The 20,719-nt window shown below is 42.0% G+C and overlaps 1 pseudogene; it reads right to left on the bottom strand.

The window, feature by feature from the left end:
* Nucleotides 1-1,599: 1,599 nt before the first annotated feature.
* Nucleotides 1,600-2,504, bottom strand: LOC145121053 (pectinesterase inhibitor 9 pseudogene; annotated as a pseudogene).
* Nucleotides 2,505-20,719: the final 18,215 nt, after the last annotated feature.

Below are 20,719 nucleotides of genomic sequence, written 5' to 3'. Positions count from 1 at the left end.
CGATCTGAGGAAGGTCTATTTTTATATCATACTTCCTTTGCTAAGTACATCTTAGCTCGTGTTGACATGTCTTCTTGCAATCCGTGTAGTAGCCCATCTGACACTAAATCTAAACTTTCTCCTCACAGCTCTCTTGTCTTTGATCCCACTCTCTACAGAAGTCTTGCGGGTGCCTTACAGTATCTTACTTTCACTCGTCCTGACATTGCATGTGTTGTGCAACAAATTTGTCTCTTCATGCATGATCTGTGTGAACCTCATCTTCTTGTTCTTAAACATATCCTTCAATAACTTTAGGGGTACTCTTTCTCATGGTCTGTTTATTCGACCTTCCTCCATTAAACACTTGGTATCCTATCCTGATGCTGACTGGGTCGGGTGTCCTCACACTCGTCGGTCTACTTTTGGGTTTTTTGCTTATCTTGGCAATAATCTTGTTTCTTGGTCCTCCAAATTCCAACATGTTGTTTCTCGCTCCTCAGTTGAGGGTGAGTATCGTGGGGTGGCTAATGTGGTTGTTGAAGCCACTTGGTTTCGCAATCTCCTTCTTAAGTTATCTTGTATGTTCTCTAAAGCAACATTTGTGTTTTGCGATAATGTGAGTGTCATGTATGTATTTTCTAACCCAGTAGCACCAACGTACCAAGTAAGTGGAGATAGATTTACATTTTGTTAGGCAACGTGTTGCCATTGGTCATGTGCGTGTCTTGCACGTGTCGTTGACTCACCAGTTTGCAGATATATTTACAAAGGATCTTCCTACTTAGTTATTTCTGGATTTTCGGGACAGTTTGAACATTTGTAAACCCAAGCTCAAACTGAGGGTGTGTGTTAGTATATATTAGTTTTTATATATTGTGTATATTGTAGGGACACAATTGTAACTTTGTATTGTATAAATATATTCTGCAATATACACCTCCATTTGATGAGGCTTTTCCCACAATTAACAATGAAGACTCCTTGTTGGGAATTAAAATTACGAATAAGCGATCGAATCACTCGAATTCAGGAAAAAAAATGTTTAGTTTGCTTGACTAGCTTATTGTTGGTGAGATGGTCTTTCCAGGCTTTGTATACTCCCATGATTTTATATTCGATTTTCCAGCAATATTTTAAAACAAATGCATAACAAAGGGATTAAAATTATTGGAGGTTGCAGTGGGAACATGTCCTTCAGGTCTAACTTTTACTAGAAATCCGCTTCAAATTGAAGTTTTCTTTGCTGCTCTTTGGTTCCCAAAACTTAAAATGAAGCGAATGCCTCGTGGACATGGTTGTGTAATACACCATTCTTGTGGGTAATTCCGTCCAATATATTATTGTAAACATAGCATTCAACCAGACTGTTAAACGACCTTTTAGTTAGGGTTTATAATGATAAACACATAATAATGAGAATTAATGTGGTTGACACGATCGGTGTAATCGTGCTACGTCCAAAAGCAAACATTAGAGTCATTGTTAATTTCAGAACAGCATTTACGAAAGGTTTCCAAATTGCACAAATCCGGACCTCGATGCAATATATGCATGTTAAGGTGGAAAAGGGATCCTTCACTTGTCCAAAAACAACAAAAGTTATCTTATAAGGTGCCATCTTTATTACATTAATTAACTACAATTTGTTATAAAATTAGCCGTAAGGCAACAAAAACCTGAGCAAGGAATAACCTTAGCCACAGAAAGTAACATGTTTTACAGGAAACCAGTAACATAGGCCAGTCAAAAACACAATCCTTATTAAGGATAAAAAAACTTGTGGCACACTACGATATTACTAGAAGGCCAACCTCTTTCCACTGAAATGTATAACCCTTAAGGTTTATGAGTACCTGCTTTATGCCTCAACGCAAACCCATTTACTAAAGCAAGTGCATTGCTGGTGACTTGTGCAACCGAAGTCATCTTCTTATTAAGAGCATCCTTCACTTTTCCATTCATTGATCCATCAGAAAACCCTCCAGCACAAGTGTTTTGATCTGTAAGGGCAGAACTGACCCATGTTTGAAGGCTGTTCATGTGCCAATCAAAATTCTTGCCCTTAAACTGACCCATCTTACCAAGCTCCTGAACTGACTGGGTTAGACTTGCAATACAGCTGATCATGCTATTGACACAGTCTTTCAGTGCTTGGTACTCTTGTGGTTTTAGTTTCGAGGTTCCAGACAGTTTGGAAACGAGTGCAGCTGCTGACTTGGCATTGTTAAGACTAACCGCAATGGCTGCTTTAGCAAGCTGCTGATCGCTTCCTTGGATAGAACCAGCATAACTTGAGAGAGAGTTGACACAGAGAGCCTGGTTGCGGGTGGTTTTGCAAGAGGTTTTGACAAAGTCAAGCGGGGTGATATTGGTACCAGCACCATAGACGTATTGAATGGTGTTAAGGAGAATTAGCAAGTAAAAGACAAGTTTATCCATGCCTATGAATAACAGAGAGGTTTTGGTAGCTTTCTAGAGGGAAAAGGGTTGTGGGTTATGTAGATTACCAAAGATAATTAAGGAACGGGAGAAAATGGGGTGAATTGATGAAAGGGGTTGGGTACTTTATATACCCAGTGAAAAGGTGTCATACCAAGAATGAACCTTTGTACTCAACCGTGTCAAGAATATAAAAAAGCTTAGAAAGGCGACAAAATGTTTGAAAGAAAATACGAGGCAAGTGTACTCAAAGATCTACAAGTGAACCAGTTGTGTAAGAAGTTTAAACTAAGCAATAGTAATGCTAGGTTGACGAGAATTGAATGGTATTCAATACTAATTAAGTCATATACTCCAATGAATTAATTAACTAATTAGTTTTACGTTGCAACAGCTCGAGATCCAAGTTTAGTACAGTGGCATATAGATGCAAGTTCCCTTTGCATTAAATTAATTGATTCTTTTATAAAAACTATAAAATTGTGAGGGAGACTTCCTCATTTCCATTAGACTAAGACAGAAATATATGATCTGTTAAGGATAGAATATATATATATATATATATATATATATATATATATATATATATATATATATATATATATATATATATAAAAGAGACTAAAAGACTTCATTGAAGGTGCAAGGTTTGCTTAAACCTTGAGCAAGATTTTCAGCTCCCTTTATATGTAATAAGTGATATTTCCATGAAATTACAAAATAAGGTTTAAATTCAAAAGGAATTAACTAGGGGTTTGTTGGTCAATGGTCAGACTCCTGTAAGTTATATATATATATATATATATATATATATATATATATATATATATATATATATATATATATATATATATATATATATATATATATATAACACCACCAATTCCATATGGGTAATTCAGTCCAAGACTAAGAATATGTTCCCTAACGTGTAAACTTCACCATTTAGCAATAACATGGTTGATTAATATAACTGTATCCCAACCAAAGATATGCTCGTAAAAAGGTAACCCAAATAATACATTATCTACAAGACATGGCACAATTTTGGGAAGGAGGTCACAAGAAGTGAGGCAATTAAAAGTCTATAGGCTTAGAAATAAAAGCTAAAAAAATATGTGGCGGATTAAAAAACCGGTAATTCATAAGCAACTTGTGTGATATCTTAGAGTAAGCAATAGACATTCTAGAACTATTGAAAGTGGATGGTGTAACTGGATGCTAAGCAAAGTAAAAGAAATATAGCATGCATAGTTGATGGTTCTTACCTTATATTGAGATACTTCAAGTGGGAGATCTATTATATTCCAAGTCCACCGTTAGTGTGAACAAATAACACAAAACAAATAAAAAAGTCTTCGTGGTTTCTTTTATCGTGTAAAAGCACTCAACTGTTATTTAAATAACTAACGAACATACATAAAAAACTGACATAATTTTAGGAAGTTGTTGACATTAAATTATGCATATAGCTAAGGGTGTCAACATGTTGAAGCTAAGAAGTAAGAAGTACTTGATTTATGATGGCAACCAGTTAAATCACATTCGTGGCAAGTGTAGGAATTGTGTGCTAGCTTGAAGACCTCAAGTTGCTTTGCTAGGCCTAGACACGCTTATAGTTGTTTTTTTTTTATAAATCAATCTTAAGATAACTATTGATCAGGCGAGAAAAAAATATGCACAAAGAGACCTCTCAAAAATCAAAATTAAGCATTCTAGTAGAATATGCACAAAAATCTAAACATCATTTTGTAGGTTTCTTTTATAAATTATTCTCACAAAAACTACGATCACTGGCATATCTCCATTTGGACCATACAAATCAGAGCTTCAACATCAAATTTTCATTGAAACTAGGAGGGACTTTTTATTTTTTCAGAGATGGTGACTATCATGCATGAGCAATGAGGCAATATAGAGCATCAGTTTTTTCAAGAGGTTATTTTGTAATTAGCTCTGAAGAGTAAAGAGTCAAAAAAAAATAATAATAATAATAAATAAATAATGTTATTGTGGGAGCTTATTTAATCCAAAGTTTTTCCATTTATCTTGTAAATAATATTACAAACACTTTGTCATGAGTTTTTTCAATGATTGTGGCGTGGGTCTCATAGATTTTCAACCAATTGTATATGTCGACAACTTCTACAAGAAATCAATGACAACTTATACAAACAACTAAAATGATATTTAAGAATTTGATTATTGGGACTCATAAATAAGTCGAGCAAAAAACTTTCTAATTCTCGATATATTTTTGAGCTTGTTAAATTTATGAGTTGGTGTTAGGTATTATAAAAAAGCTCAAAATAAGCTTTATTGTACATGGATGCTCTAACTCAAACATGCTGCATACATATTATGACACTATACTTTTAAACAAAATGATAACAATTAATGTGTCAAATGAAAGAACTTACAAAGGCCTCATTTTTGCAATTTGAACTTAGGCTCCTTGGCCTCTGTAGTCTGTAATTAGAAAATATTAAATAAACGTCATACAAAAAATGATTATGAAACTAGGAATTACAGAGTGTAAATTTGATCATATTATGCAGAATCACCGGATTGTATATATTTTCAATCCACCTTTAATATATTAAAATTCGAAACACAATCATTACTAGATCATAAGCCGTTAACAAAAGTATTATTTCTTTTTATGAATTTCCAATTTCTGAAATGGTTGTGTTGTTAAAGGAAGAATTGGTATTTCCTGCGTAACAGTGTATACATATTTGAAATTAAATGATAAGCGATCGAATCAAAAGATCCCGGAAATAAAGAAAAAAAAATCACCTCAGTCACAGCACGACGACGCTCCAGCTCTTCTTTGAAGTGGCGTGCGTTCCTTGATGGCGGTTACCGGTGATGATGCCGCTGGTTAGATTGACGGAAACTACATGGTTGGCCTTTTATGAGTGGGCTATGCATATAGTTAGTTTAATGTTTTCTTTATATTTTATTTACATCAAATAGATCATAATTTGGATATATTACATAAAAAACGTATAGTATAACCTTTTTTATATCATCTTAGAAAGTAAACTTAATTTAACATTAGTTAGATGGGTAGTCATGCTTGGTAGGTTGTTCAAATAGTTGGTTTTAATTGTTTTACTACTACTGGGATGTTGGTATCGTGCAAAGCAAAAGATAACAATATTTTGATCTTTCATCAAAAATCAAAAATCAAAAATCAACTCACATCTAACATTTCACAAAACATTAGTGTAAGCAAGAAATGGGCATATTAATTTCAAAGGACCCACAAACCCAAAATCTTGAAATATGAATCATTATTTCAAAATTTTCTTTGTTCACCAAACTTCTCATCTTTTCAATGTCAAATCATAGACCATAATTAAGAGATTTGACTATTTTTTTTTCTTTCGTCCGGTTCTTTTATTATGTTCGTTCAAATGTCATCGGATCATGGTTAATAGCAATGAGTAACATGTTGGGGTCGGCTCCACAATCCAAGTAATGTATTTAAATGTTAGTTATGTTAACAAACTTTCCAAGACTCTTTACATTACAAACTTTTCACCAACTATGGTACTCGGGAGTATGGATTGAATGTGCCATGTTTGTTACCATTGTTGACGTCTTTATTCCAGGGAAGAAATCCAAGTTGGATAAGAGTTTTGGTTTATTTGTCATCAGGGTGGAGATATGGATGAAATGGTATGTAACTTATGCTCCATGTGGATTCGGCTATAAGGTATTCAAAACTCATTGTGTTGGCTACAAAGTTTTCAATCACCTTGAAGCGGTTCCCTTAGTCATTACGGATCCCAAGTGGGAAACAATTGACAATATAGTCAAACAGTGGCTTTACAGAACCTTATCTCAACAAGTTCTTCAATCTATCATCAAAATGGACGCTACTACAACGGAGGTATGGGCTTCTATTCATGTAACGCCCTGTTTATTTAAATAAATTAATAAATGTAAGTCTCGGACTAATTTGTGAAGAATTTTGATGGTTGGGGGTTGTTTAGTAAGTTACGGAGTTGTTTTGAGAAGAATTATAGAAGCAAGGGTATGTTTGGTAATTATTGGATTAAAATTGAGAAGATTTTATGGGCCAGGGGCTAAAGTGTAAGTTTTGGGCTTGATTTAAAAGGAATTTAAGAGGGCAGGGTCGAATTGGTAAATTATGGACTAAGTTTGAAAATAAATCTGGAAGTGAGGGGCCGTTTGTGTCATTATGGAGTGTAGTTTATGTGAACCGGGTATTTAACCTCCAGGTTCCGTTCAACCCTAACCCTAGTGTTATTTCCTTCAGCCGCCATGCGAGACTTCTCATCTGCCACCCCCTTTTCTTCGTCCGTTTTCCGATTATACAAGTCCGGCGCCGCCACCCTTATTCGTCCATACAGCCGCTGCCTCCGTAAGACCATGGCGACCCATCGAGACCGGTCGAACGAAGCAGCAATGGTTAGAGTTTGGAGAAGTTGTTGTCACTGTGGAACCGTAAACCACCAGAAGCGCCGCTCCTTCGCCGTCTAAGCGTCACAACAGCCCCACTATCGGAGAAGTCGTGTACACTGGAGAACCGTCGAGACCGAGGAATACCGGTTGCGTTTGTCGTTGTGCGATTCGTGAGCAACAGGAAGCTCTTGTGGCTGAGTTGGGGAATGTTCGGTCTTCAGATCGTGGTTGTGTTCCGATTTCGAGCAAAGAAGTGTCGGGGAGTGTTGCTGTTTGTCGGGGAACCGAAAAGAAGCCGCCGCCGCCGCCACCGAGAGGTGGTGGCTGCCAACCCAAAAACTATTATGACGTCGCCTTGAGCCACCAGGTAGGTGGCTGGATTGTAGTATGCAATCTAAAGTATAGGAGTGTGTGTTTTGTCTAGCCGGAAAGTCGGGAATAGCCACCGCCACCGTCGGCCACCACTAGGGTGGGTGTGTGTGTGTGTTAGAATAGTTTGTGTGCGTGTTTATTTGTGGATTAAAAGCTTGTAATTGTAATTAGCACAAGATGTAATGAAAAGAACCATAACCACCACCGTAAGGTGGTGGCCGCCGTCGTAAGCCGCCATTGACCACCACTACCTGAGGTGGTAGTGGGTGGTGCCCCACTAGTAAAACCCTAATGGACCTAGCAAAACCCTAATGGGCTTAAAGATTAATGTTGGGCTTAATTGGGCTATTGTTGGGTTGAAAACCCTAATTAGGGTTCAGAAAACCCTAATTTTGGATAATTGGGTTTGGACTTATCGGAACCCGCATTTTGGACCATTGGAATGAAGATACGACTCAAGCCCGATTGTATTGTATGTTTGGACTTAATGGATTAAGTCCTTAATGGATTAATTCGTTAATGGGTTAAGTAGGAACAATTAACCCTAATCGTCATTTTATGTGAAAAACCCTAATTGGGTTTTTGGGTTCTTATTGGGAACATATTATGGACTAAGGAAATTATTGGGCCTTAGGATAAGACCCGTGAGAGGGGCTTGGGCCCAATTTGGAAAATTGGGCCATAACTGGACCATTTTTGGGCCTTGAGGATTATTAGCTATTGGGCCATCAGAACGCCAATTGTTTGGACTAGAATAATTGGTTGGACCTTAAAATAAGTCCATGTAGAGGTTTGGACTCAATTTGGAAAATTGGGCCATATGTTGGGCTTTGGCCCATTACTTGGCTTTTGGGCCTTTGGAGTGTGATTTGGATCTTGGGCTTAGAACTCAATTATTAATTGGGTATTGTTTGATGTTGACAGTTCTAGAATCTGTCAACCAACAGCTGGAGTTTATTCGCGGGACTTCAACAGTGTCAAGTGAGTCTTCTCACCATACCCATGGGTCTAAGGCACCAAGGCCGGCCCATTATGTGATTATGTTATATCTGTTGGTCATTATGTGATTTGATATGATATGTGATTTGTTATGATATGTGATTGTGTGTTTTTGCATGGAAGACCCCGGGGGGAGCCCGTGGCATTGGATATAAGAGCATGTGAGGTAGCCCATGGCATTCCTAGGTAAAGACCATGTGGGGGAGCCCATGACATTGGATATAAGACCATGTGCGGTAGCCCATGGCATTCCTAGGTAAAGACCATGTGGGGGAGCCCATGGCATTGGATGTAAGACCATGTGGGGTAGCCCATGGCAGTCTTAGGTAAAGACCATGTGGGGTAGCCCATGGCATTCTTACTGGTTTTTGTATGCATGTCTTATATGTATAGGTAGCTTCTATAGCTAGCAGGATATGTGATATAGGTAGCTTTTATAGCTAACAGGATATGTGATATGTGATATTTGGATTGTGTGTATGGTATGCTCTGGGGAACTCACTAAGCTTCGTGCTTACAGTTTTGTTTATTGGTTTCAGGTATCATCGTTTGGAAAGAAGAGCTCGGATTGATCGTAGTGCACCCACCTATGATTTCCGCAATGAATGATTTTGGGATGAACTCTGATAAATGATTTAATTAATGATGATTTGAAATGTTGAAATAAATGGTATCAGTGTTTTAGCTAAATTAAAAATGAAATTTTTACCCTTGATTTTTGGGTCGTTACAAGTTGGTATTAGAGCCTTGGTTTGAGGGATTCGGACATACTTTCGGGTGTGTCTGAACTCCAACTGAGGATCTGTAAAGTTTTCAAAAGAAAAAAATGTTTTAAGGAAAGAATTTATAAGACAAGAAAGGGTGTGGTGCATGCAATCAACCGAGCTCAAGTAAGTTTCCCAAAATACCCACATATGTTGTCTGTTATGACTTGGTTCATGAATCTGTTAATCGCGTGCTAGTTAGGGCTAGGGGAGATGCCTATATATGTTGTATGAGCTGGTAGACTTGCATGCTAGTGTTGAGTAGTCAGCAATAGATTGGCCTGATATATTGTGCTTGTAGCCTTGAGAATATTGAATGTCATGCTAGAATGAGAATGATTATTGGTATTAGTAACTGCTACGTGTATGCTTTTAAAATTGTATACGGTTAGGATCTTATAGCCTTAGAATAGTTGATTTGGCCTTATTTCATGTTCCTTGTTTGGTTGTGGTCCTAGGGTAGAGTCTATTATTCGTCAGTCTATTAGATCCTGTTTTGTGTATAATTTGCATGCATAAGGCAACCGACAGCGAGGATGGATGGATGTGGATAGCACGAGTTGCGATATGTGGGCTGAATGTTCTATGTCAGTTCTTTGGATCAGAGTACAACTGCATGAATGCTGCTTGCTTTGTGCTTTGTGGAACTCTTGAGTGATGGGAGTCAGCCACTAAGTGGATATGACGATATCCAGGAGGTGGATGGCTGGCATCATGGGGAGTTCTTCAGCAGCTGATGGAAGGGTGAGGTTGGGAACCTCGGAAAGCCTAGGATGTGCTCCAGTGAGTTAGTAGGGCGGCTCAGTGAGGTTGGGAACCTAGGGGGAGCCTATGAGGTACTACCGCGGATATTATGTTGCTGTTTAGCGGATATTTGGTGCATCGGTGGGGTAGGTGACTTAGAGGATTTGGGAGGATTGTTGAGGAAAGTATGGATAGGTGTGGAAGGTAGTATGGGCCCGTACTACTGAAAGCACAGGATCCATACTTGAATCAGTGAGAGTCTTGGATAATCTAAGAAGTTGATAGGAAGGGGAATGCTTGGTTATGCTCTGATAGTGGGGATAGCTGCTTTGCCAGATGAGGATGAGCACACATGAGGAAGGACCAGGGTTTGGTCCCGACTCCGGTAGTGAGCCAGTTAGTGGCAGGACTGCCAGGGTTTTGAGTTCGTTGTGGATCTCTCGTATCGGACGACACATATTGATTGTGCGTTCTATTGCACTTTAGGGATTGGAGACTATGTCTTGGGGATTTAGTTGTGAAAGGCCAACAGGACCGGGTTTAGTGTGGTACTTGCAGGAAATTGCACGAGGGGGTTTTAGTTTCGAGGGCTTTAGTAAGTGTATCTCTGGGTGTGTTGCCCTATTTGTGTTTGGACTATACATTCAAACATTGGTCAAATGTCATTTGCAAACCGTGAGTTACAGGGTGGTTAGTGAAAAGTTGTTTGCCTCTTTGCTGGTTTGTAGCGTTCAATGTTATCTGGGTCTAGGGTCGAGATCGGTTCAGGGACATGATATGGAAGGCCTACGGATAGGATTGGTGACTCGGCCATTATGCTCGAGTCGGCTTTTGGAAGCGCCAGGGGAAGTGGTTTACTGTTACGGCCTTGGCCTGGACATCGGTTATTCGAACCTCAAAATATAGGTGGGGCATCATTTCAAGGTGTCTGAGGTTATTAGCTTCGCTAGGATCCGGGAAGTGTTTGTCTGATCTTTAGGAGTTGTGTGGTCCTTGGGGATTTGGGCCCGTAATAGAACACTCGTACGGACAAGAAGCAGGTTGTCAGCAATTGGTTATTAAAGAGTAAGAAGGACCGGGAATCCTTAAAATCTCATGTATTACGAAGAATTAATTGAATCTAAGTGGGGGAGAACCGCGCAGGTATTCAGGGCAGGGACATGTATGAGACCGGGATAGGCTTCTCGTCCCCATCGAGGGGAAAATGGCAGCCCAAGTGGTTATTTGGTTTGAGGGTTGTGCGAGTTTCGAGTCCGGTAAGACTCCCCGTCATGTGAACCGCGTTTTCTTGGGGGCTTGATAACAGAATTTGGGGAGACAGGCTAGGGCTCCAGTCATGCATGGAGTTCAGTTTGGGTGTTCGGTGGAGTGCGTGCTCGACTCTGTATGCCTTTCGAATCAATAGATCAGGGGTAAGGTCTTGGGTTGCGGTTGTGTTAGGATGAAAGTGTTGTACGACTACAGAGGAGCCGTAGCATTCGCTAATGGCCAGTTGGTATGGAAGTGTTGTAAGGCTATGGCGAAGCCGTAGCATTCACCGATGGTCAGTTGGTATGGAAGTGTTGTAAGACTACGGGGGAGCCGTAGCATTCACTGATGGTCAGTTGGTATGGAAGTGTTGTAAGACTACGGGGGAGAGCCGTATCATTCACTAGTACTCGGATAGTGCGAAAAGCGTTGTAAGACTACGGGGGAGCTGTAGCATTCGCAACAGCCAGATAGTGTAAGAGATACAGACAAACTGCAGGGTAGCTGTGACATTGACGGATTCGTTCAGATGACTTAGGCCAGTGTGGGCCAGTTCGCAAGGTTGTGAGTAGGTCACAACATAATTAAATCCGGAAACGGTAGGTCGAAGGAGACCGGGTATAATGTAAGACTACAGTTATTCTGGTAGCATTCACCTATTTGCGTCAGATTCAGCAGTGACGGAGTGTCAGCCTACCATGATCGGATAGATCAGAAGGATTAGATGAGCCATGAATGGCGGTATAGTTAGAGCAGTTATCTTCGGAACAGGTATCCTTTAGAGTTCGTGTGGGACTGCTAAGTGTGTTTTGGCTCAGCAAATGAACAGATGTACGTTGTTTCGAGGGATTATCTGAGCTTCGGTCAGATATAAGTATACTGTAACGACATGATTTTTCAAAACAAATTTTTCAAATTTAAAACTCATAAATCATATGTCTCATCATTAATTCTCAAAAACAACCAACAGGTTTTCAATACAATTATTCAAATCCAGGATCCACAAACATAGTTCCATATCAAGAGTGTGTGTACAATCATGCCGGTGCCTTCCCGCGATCCTCGGAAGTACCTGAAACACATAACACGGTAAGCACGAATGCTTAATGAGTTCCCAAAAATACCATATACAACACATAAGCCACTCGACGCTATAACTCGGTAAGACCCTCTGGTCAATGTGTCTCAGCGGGACCCTCCAGTCCCGTAGCTCGTTGGACCATCCGGTCCGGTGTAGCTCGTTGGACCCTCTGGTCCGGTCTAAATCGTTGGACCCTCCGGTCCGATCTAAATAGCACATAGCATATATAAATCACAATACACATAATCTCAAGTAAACACATAACACATAAGACTCTCCGGTCTGCACATGGATACCACTCCAGGTAATGTGTAGTGAGAAGACTCACCTCGCAAGATAGCTAGTAAATGTCTCGTGCCCGAAATCCTCAGTCTAGCCTCCGCCTATCACGGAATAATATTCTAATTAATATTCTACTCTTATCTCTGAAAAGTTGGCAGAAGACCATTCTACCCTTCCTGACCTGTTTTACTCATTTTGAGCAAACCCTAAAGTCGACAGAAGTCAACTGCAGTCAACGGTCCAACTTTGACCAGACTCGTCGAGTGCACTAGGGAGACACGTCGAGTTCCCTGGTTCCCTCAGGGACCCTATGAAGACCAATTCTACACGTCGAGTAGACCCGCCTACTCGTCGAGTCACAGCATGCTCAGACTTATCGGGAAAAACCCCAAGCGACTCGTCGAGTCAGCTCATGGACTCGGGGGAGCCGTAGCATTCACTGATGGTCAGTTGGTATGGAAGTGTTGTAAGACTACGGGGGAGAGCCGTAGCATTCACGAGTACTCGGATAGTGCGAAAAGCATTGTAAGACTACGGGGGAGCCGTAGCATTCGCAACAGCCAGATAGTGTAAGAGATACATACAAACTGCAGGGTAGCGGTGACATTGACGGATTCGTTCAGATGACTTAGGCCAGTGTGGGCCAGTTCGCAAGGTTGTGAGTAGGTCACAACATAATTAAATCCGGAAACGGTAGGTCGAAGGAGACCGGGTATGATGTAAGACTACAGTTATTCTGGTAGCATTCACCTTTTTGCGTCAGATTGAGCAGCGACGGAGTGTCAGCCTACCATGATCGGATGGATCAGAAGGATTAGATGAGCCATGAGTGGCGGCATAGTTAGAGAAGTTATCTTCGGAAGAGGTATCCTTTAGAGTTCGTGTGGGACAGCTAAGTGTGTTTTGGCTCAGCAAATGAACAGATGTACGTTGTTTCGAGGGATTATCTGAGCTTCGGTCAGATATAAGTATACTGTAACGACATGATTTTTCAAAACAAAATTTTCAAATTTAAAACTCATAAATCATATGTCTCATCATTAATTCTCAAAAACAACCAACAAGTTTTCAATACAATTATTCAAATCCAGGATCCACAAACATAGTTCCATATCAAGAGTGTGTGTACAATCATGCCGGTGCCTTCCCACGATCCTCGGAAGTACCTGAAACACATAACACATAACACGGTAAGCAAGAATGCTTAGTGAGTTCCCAAAAATACCACATACAGCACATAAGCCACTCGAGGCTATAACTCGGTAAGACCCTCTGGTCAATGTGTCTCAGCGGGACCCTCCAGTCCCATAGCTCGTTGGACCATCCGGTCCGGTGTAGCTCGTTGGACCCTCTGGTCCGGTCTAAATCGTTGGACCCTCCGGTCCAGTCTAAATTGCACATAGCATACATAAATCACAATAAACATAATCTCAAGTAAACACATAACACATAAGACCCTCCGGTCTGCACATGGATACCACTCCAGGTAATGTATAGTGAGAAGACTCACCTCGCAAGATAGCTAGTAAATGTCTCGTGCCCGAAATCCTCAGTCTAGCCTCCGGCTATCACGGAATAATATTCTAATTAATATTCTACTCTTATCTCTGAAAAGTAGGTAGATGACCATTCTACCCTTGCTGACCTGTTTTACTCATTTTGACCAAACCCTAAAGTCGACAGAAGTCAACTGCAGTCAACGGTCCAACTTTGACCAGACTCGTCGAGTGCACTAGGGAGACACATCGAGTTCCCTGGTTCCCTCAGGGACCCTATGAAGACCAATTCTACACGTCGAGTAGACCCGCCTACTCGTCGAGTCACAGCATGCTCAGACTTATCGGGAAAAACCCCAAGCGACTCGTCGAGTCAGCTCATGGACTCGGCGAGTGCATCCAGTCTATATTCCCATTCAGACGTTTTAGGGCAGATCAATCACTCCAAACTCTAGATCTAGGCTCCCTAGGCTCGAATGTCACGTAAAGCTTCAATCTTTACGTTCATGCATGGCATATTTGCTCCAATATGCCATTACAAGCTCCAAACAAGGTTGAAAGCACATGAGCTTGCCTCTAGCTCAATAAAGCTTGACTCTTTGGGCTCTCAAGGCCTCATATAGTCCAGATCTGAGGTCCTAACCTCAAACCATGCTCAAATAACTCAAGGATACAAGATGATTGCAAGAAAACCCTAAAAGATCCTAAAATGGGATCTAACAAACAAGAGGTCAAGATGTGAGCTTTATACCTCTGAACAGCAGCAAATGACAGAAGAATGCAAGATCCACAGCCTCCTCTTCATTAGATTCACCAACTCTTCCAATCTTTCCTCCAAAAAGCTTAAGAATGCACCAAATGGTCTCTCTCTCTCTCTCTCTCTCTCTATATATATATATATATATATATATATATATATATATATATATATATATATATATATATATATATATATATATATATATATATATATATATATACACGAAAAGGGCAGGTTACGGTTTGTGTCTGGGGAAGGTGGCTGCAAAGGGAGGCTATAAATGCCTTTAAATAGGTCTCAAACCCGGGGATCTAGGGTTTTCACTCCCAGCGCGTACTCGGCGAGTCTACTCCCGGACTCATCGAGTAGATCATTAAATCCATGTGGCCATCTCGTCTCTACTCAACGAGTTATAGCACCAACTCGTCGAGTAGGTCAATGATCCTCAAAAATAAATACTTGAAATATTATACCTGGGAATCCGGATGTTACAATTTCTCCCCACTAGAATCACACTTCGCCCTCGAAGTCATGCTCCGCAAACAACTCTGGATGCTGCTCCCGCATCTCTGACTCCGGCTCCCAACTCAAATCGGACCCTCTCCGATGCTGCCACCGGGGCTGAACCAGGGGCACTTCCTTGTTCCTTAGAACCTTCACTTTCCGATCTAGGATCGCAATCGGCCTCTCGATTTAATTCAGGCTCGCATCCACCTGAATGTCCTCTAATGGCACTACTGCCGTCTCATCAGCCACACACTTCCGCAGCTGGGAGACGTGGAAGGTGCTATGGATCTGGCTCAACTCCTCAGGTAGCTCCAGCTGATATGCTACCTTGCCTACCCTGGAAATCACCCTGAAAGGTCCAATGTATCGAGGCCCCAACTTGCCCCGCTTCCTAAACCGGATCACTCCTTTCCATGGGGAAACTTTCAGAAGCACAAAGTCTCCGACCTGGAACTCAAGCTCGGATCGTCGTCTATCCGTGTAACTCTTCTGACGACTCTGCGTCATCAGTAACCTCTGTCTGACCTGCTGAACCTGCTCGGTCGTCTTCAGCACTATCTCAGTGCTGCCCATAACTCTCTGCCCCACCTCACCCCAATAGATGGGAGTGCGACACCTCCTCCCATATAGGAGCTCAAAGGGAGGCATACCAATGCTCGATTGATGGATGTTGTTGTAAGAAAACTCAGCCAAGGGTAGGTATGTGTCCCAACTCCCGCCGAAGTCCATAACACATGCTCGAAGCATGTCCTCGAGAGTTTGAATCGTTCGCTCGCTCTGTCCGTCTGTCTGTGGGTGGTAGGCGGTACTAAAATGCAATCGCGTTCCCAACTCCTCATGGAAGTTCTTCCAAAATCTGGAAGTAAAACGCACATCCCGATCCGGCACTATGGATGTCGGCACTCCATGCCGAGCTACCACCTCACGCACATAAATCTCTGCCAGCATCTCAGCAGAAGAGCTCTCACTAATATTCGTCAACCGATCAACAATCACCCAGATCGCGTCAACTCCACGCGTCGTTCTCGGTAATTTGGTGATAAAGTCCATCGAGATCTGCTCCCACGTCCACTAGGGAATCTCCAAAGGCTGCAATGGACCACGTAGACGTTGGTGCTCCGCCTTGACCCGACGGCAAGTCAAACACCTCTCGACCACCCAAGCAACATCCCTCTTCATACAGGGCCACCAATAGTCTCTTTTCGGATCCAAATACATCTTAGTGGCCCCGGGATGGATCGAAAATGTCGACCTATGCGTCTCCTCCATCAGAGTGCTACGAGCTCTGCCCGTATAAGAACCCAAATCCGACCTCGAAAGGTCATAAGCCCCCGGCTATCCGTCACAAACTCGGATACTTGCCCAATCACCCGCTCCCTCTTGCGGTTCTCCGGTCTCACGGCCTCTGCCTGGGCCTCTCGAATGACATCCAATACCAGAGTCATCACTATCATCCTCATGCATATGTCCCGAATCGGGGCACTCTCCGCCTTGCGACTCAGGGCATCGGCTACCACGTTAGCCTTGCCCGGGTAATACAGAATCTCACAGTTATAATCTTTTACCACGTCCAACCACCTCCTCTGGCGCATATTCAGGTTGGGCTGGTCCATCAGATACTTCAATCTCTTGTGGTCCGTGTATATGGTACACCGAACCCCATATAAATAATGGCGCCAGATCTTGAGGGCGAATATTACTGCCCCTAACTCTAAATCGTGGGTGGGATACCTCGTCTCATGAGGCTTCAGCTGCCTTGATGCATATACTATCACGTGCCCTCTCTGCATAAGCACTACACCTAACCCCGATATGGATGCATCGTAGTAAACCATAAAGTCCTCCATTCCTTCAGGAAGAGCTAACACTGGAGCTTCGCACAATCTTTGGCGAAGAGTCTCAAACGAGGTCTGCTGCTCAGGACCCCAAACAAAAGCAACGCTCTTCCGGGTCAACTTGGTGAGAGGAACAACAATCTTGGAGAAATCTCTGATAAACCTCTGGTAGTAGCCGGCCAACCCAAGAAAGCTCCTGATCTCGGTGGAGGATCCCGACACCTCCCAACTCATAACCGCCTCAATCTTGGCCGGGTCGACCAAAATCCCATTCTGATTAACGAGGTGTCCCAGGAACTAGACCTCTCGTAACCAGAAATCAGACTTTGAGAATTTGGCATAAAGCCTCTCCGATCTCAATACCCCGAGAACCTCTCTCAAGTGCTCCTCATGCTGTTCTCTAGACCTCGAATACACCAAAATATCGTCGATGAACACGATCAGTGAACGATCCAACATAGGCCTGCATACCCGATTCATGAGATCCATGAATGCTGCCGGTGCATTGGTGAGCCCAAAAGGCATCACCATGAACTCATAATGCCTATAACGAGTCCTAAATCCTATCTTCTGAATATCCTCCTCACGAATCCTCATATGGTGATTACCAGACCTCAAATCGATATTAGAAAACCAAGATGCACCCTGCAACTGATCGAACAGATCGTCGATCCTCGGGAGTGGATAACGGTTCTTGACCATCAGCTTGTTCAACTCCCGGTAATCGATGCACATCCGGTCAACGGTCCAACTTTGACCAGACTCGTCGAGTGCACTAGGGAGACTCGTCGAGGTCCCTGGTTCCCTCAGGGGCCCTATGTAGACCAATTCTACACGTCGAGTAGACCCGCCTACTCATCGAGTCACAGCGTGCTCAGACTTATCGGGACAAACCCCAAGCGACTTGTCGAGTCAGCTCATGGACTCGGCGAGTGCATCCAGTCTATATTCCCATTCAGACGTTTTAGGGCAAATCTATCACTCCAAATTCTAGATCTAGGCTCGCTAGGCTCGAATGTCACGTAAAGCTTCGATCTTTACGTTCATGCATGGCATATTTGCTCCAATATGGCATTACAAGCTCCAAACAAGGTTGAAAGCACATGAGCTTGCCTCTAGCTCAATAAAGCTTGACTCTTTTGGCTCTCAAGGCCTCATATAGTCCAGATCTGAGGTCCTAACCTCAAACCATGCTCAAATAACTCAAGGACACAAGATGATTGGAAGAAAACCCTAAAAGCTCTCAAAATGGGATCTAACAAACAAGAGGTCAAGATGAGAGCTTTATACCTCTGAACAACAGCAAATGACAGAAGAATGCAAGATCCACAACCTCCTCTTGATTAGATTCACGAACATTTCCAATCTTTCCTCCAAAAAGCTCAAGAATGTACCCGGGGATCTAGGGTTTTCACTCCCAGCGCCTACTCGGCGAGTCTACTCCCGGACTCATCGAGTAGATCATTAAATCCACGTGGCCATCTCGTCTCTACTCGGCGAGTTATAGCACCAAATCATCGAGTAGGTAAATGATCCTAAAAAATAAATACTTAAAATATTATACCTGGGAATCTGGATGTTACATATACTGTAGGGAAATTTGGTAGGTGACTCTATTTTCTAGTGAGAACCTCAAGTTATCAGAAGTTGCGTAGCCAATTGGGAGATAAGTGTAATGAATTCGACAGTGATTCAGTGCGGGCGGTCTGTCAGGGAAGACAGACCCTCTCGAGACTGTGGAATTCAGACCGAGTCGATGCGATCATGTTGCGAGAAATTCGTTCATCTTCAGGTGTTAGAACCCTGCAGGGGATGGTTTTAGCTACCCTGGGAAGGCTAGGGTGTGCCCAAGATAGTAACTGTGTTACTAGATTGGTTGGGCGTGTAAGGAATGGTAAGAAATGATTTCGAGGACGAAATCTAATTTAAGTGGGGGAGAGTTGTAATGCCCCGTTTATTTAAATAAATTAATAAATGTAAGTCCCAGACTAATTTGTGAAGAATTTTGATGGTTGGGGGTTGTTTAGTAAGTTACAGAGTTGTTTTGAGAAGAATTATAGAAGCAAGGGTTTGTTTGGTAATTATTGGATTAATATTGAGAAGATTTTATGGGCCAGGGGATAAAGTGTAATTTTTGGGGTTGATTTGAAAGGAATTTAAGAGGGCAAGGTCGAATTGGTAAATTATGGAGTAAGTTTGAAAATAAATTTGGAAGTGAGGGGTCGTTTGTGTCATTATGGAGTGTAGTTTATGTGAACCGGGTATTTAACGTCCAGGTTCCGTTCAACCCAAACCCTAACGTTATTTCCTTCAGCCGCCATGCGAGACTTCTCATCTGCCACCCCCTTTTCTTCGTCCGTTTTCTGGTCATACAAGTCCGGCGCCGCCACCCTTATTCCTTCATATAGCCGCTAGTTTCGTAAGACCATGGCGAACCACCGAGACTGGTCGAACGAAGAAGCAATGGTTAGAGTTTGGAGAAACTGCCATCGCTGTAGAACCGTAAACCACCAGAAGCACCGCTCCTTCACCGTCTAAGCGTCACAACAGCCCCACTATCGGAGAAGTCGTGTACACTGGAGAACCGCCGAGACCGAGGAATACCAGTTGCGTTTGTCGGTGTGCAATTCGTGAGCAACAGGAAGCTCTTGTGGCTGAGCTGGGGAATGTTCGGTCTTCAGATCATGGTTGCGTTCCGATTCCGAGCAAAGAAGTGTCGGGGAGTGTTGCTGCTTGTCGGGGAACCAGAAAGAAGCCGCCGCCGCCACCGAAAGGTGGTGGCTGCCAACCCAAAAACTATTCTGATGCCGCCTTGAGCAACCAGGTGGGTGGCTCTATTGTAGTATGCAATCTGAAGTATAGGAGTGTCACACCCCCAGCCGTCGGCGGAAACACCGGGTGGTGTAACGTCATGCTTCGTATCACAGTTATATAACATACACTGAACAGTACTAAAGAAAATACATACCTTTATTGATGATTGAAAGTTACATTATTGTTTTCCTAGTACTTATTACATAATATCCGACTATGGCATACTTCTTAATGAACTGAAAGGTAATAGTAAAACTTCTCCTGTTCGAATACATACCAGCTTTTCAAGTTCCTGAAAACACATGCATTTTAAAATACGTCAACATAAAGTTGGTGAGTTCACAGGTTTTGACTCCATATGAAAATAATACTTTTCCTAAGTTTAAAAGTTTAGTTTTTCAAAGTATCATTTTGACGCTCCAACATTTAGTATATATATTAGGTATAATAGTTTACTTATCAAATAAGTGTTATGCCTAAACGTTCCTTTGAACCTAGGGTATAAGTAGGGGGAAACTTATACTTAACATTAATACTTGTATACGACAATGTATAATGTTTCTAACAATTTGCTACCATGAGCCTGTAACCGCTGCTATGACATAATACCTCTGATAAAACACACTCATGATTTACCACGAGAAACAACACACTCATGATTTACCATGAGAAACAATACTGCACGCTTCATCGACGTTGAAACAATAACAAGTAAAAGGATAGTTCGTCACTCGCTTATGGTTGACTGTAGCTAACAGTCACAAGTGGGGTGGTCAACCTGTATACTAATTATACACGACTTCCTCGCTCACACGGGATTAACGGTTACAGTTCAGAGGATTTCCGCTAAGATCCCCAATCTTAGTTGATGAATAGAATTACTCATGTAGACTCCGATGGCTTCCTATAGCTCTAACAACAAAAGCATTTTCATGTCTAAAACCCTAAGTTACTAGACT

Source organism: Lactuca virosa, chromosome 6 (assembly GCF_052849685.1).
Source record: "Lactuca virosa cultivar CGN04683 chromosome 6, Lactuca_virosa_CGN04683_v6, whole genome shotgun sequence".
Taxonomy (NCBI): domain Eukaryota; kingdom Viridiplantae; phylum Streptophyta; class Magnoliopsida; order Asterales; family Asteraceae; genus Lactuca; species Lactuca virosa.
Note: the sequence above shows the minus strand (reverse complement) of the source record. Positions and strands in the feature narration are given on the sequence as shown.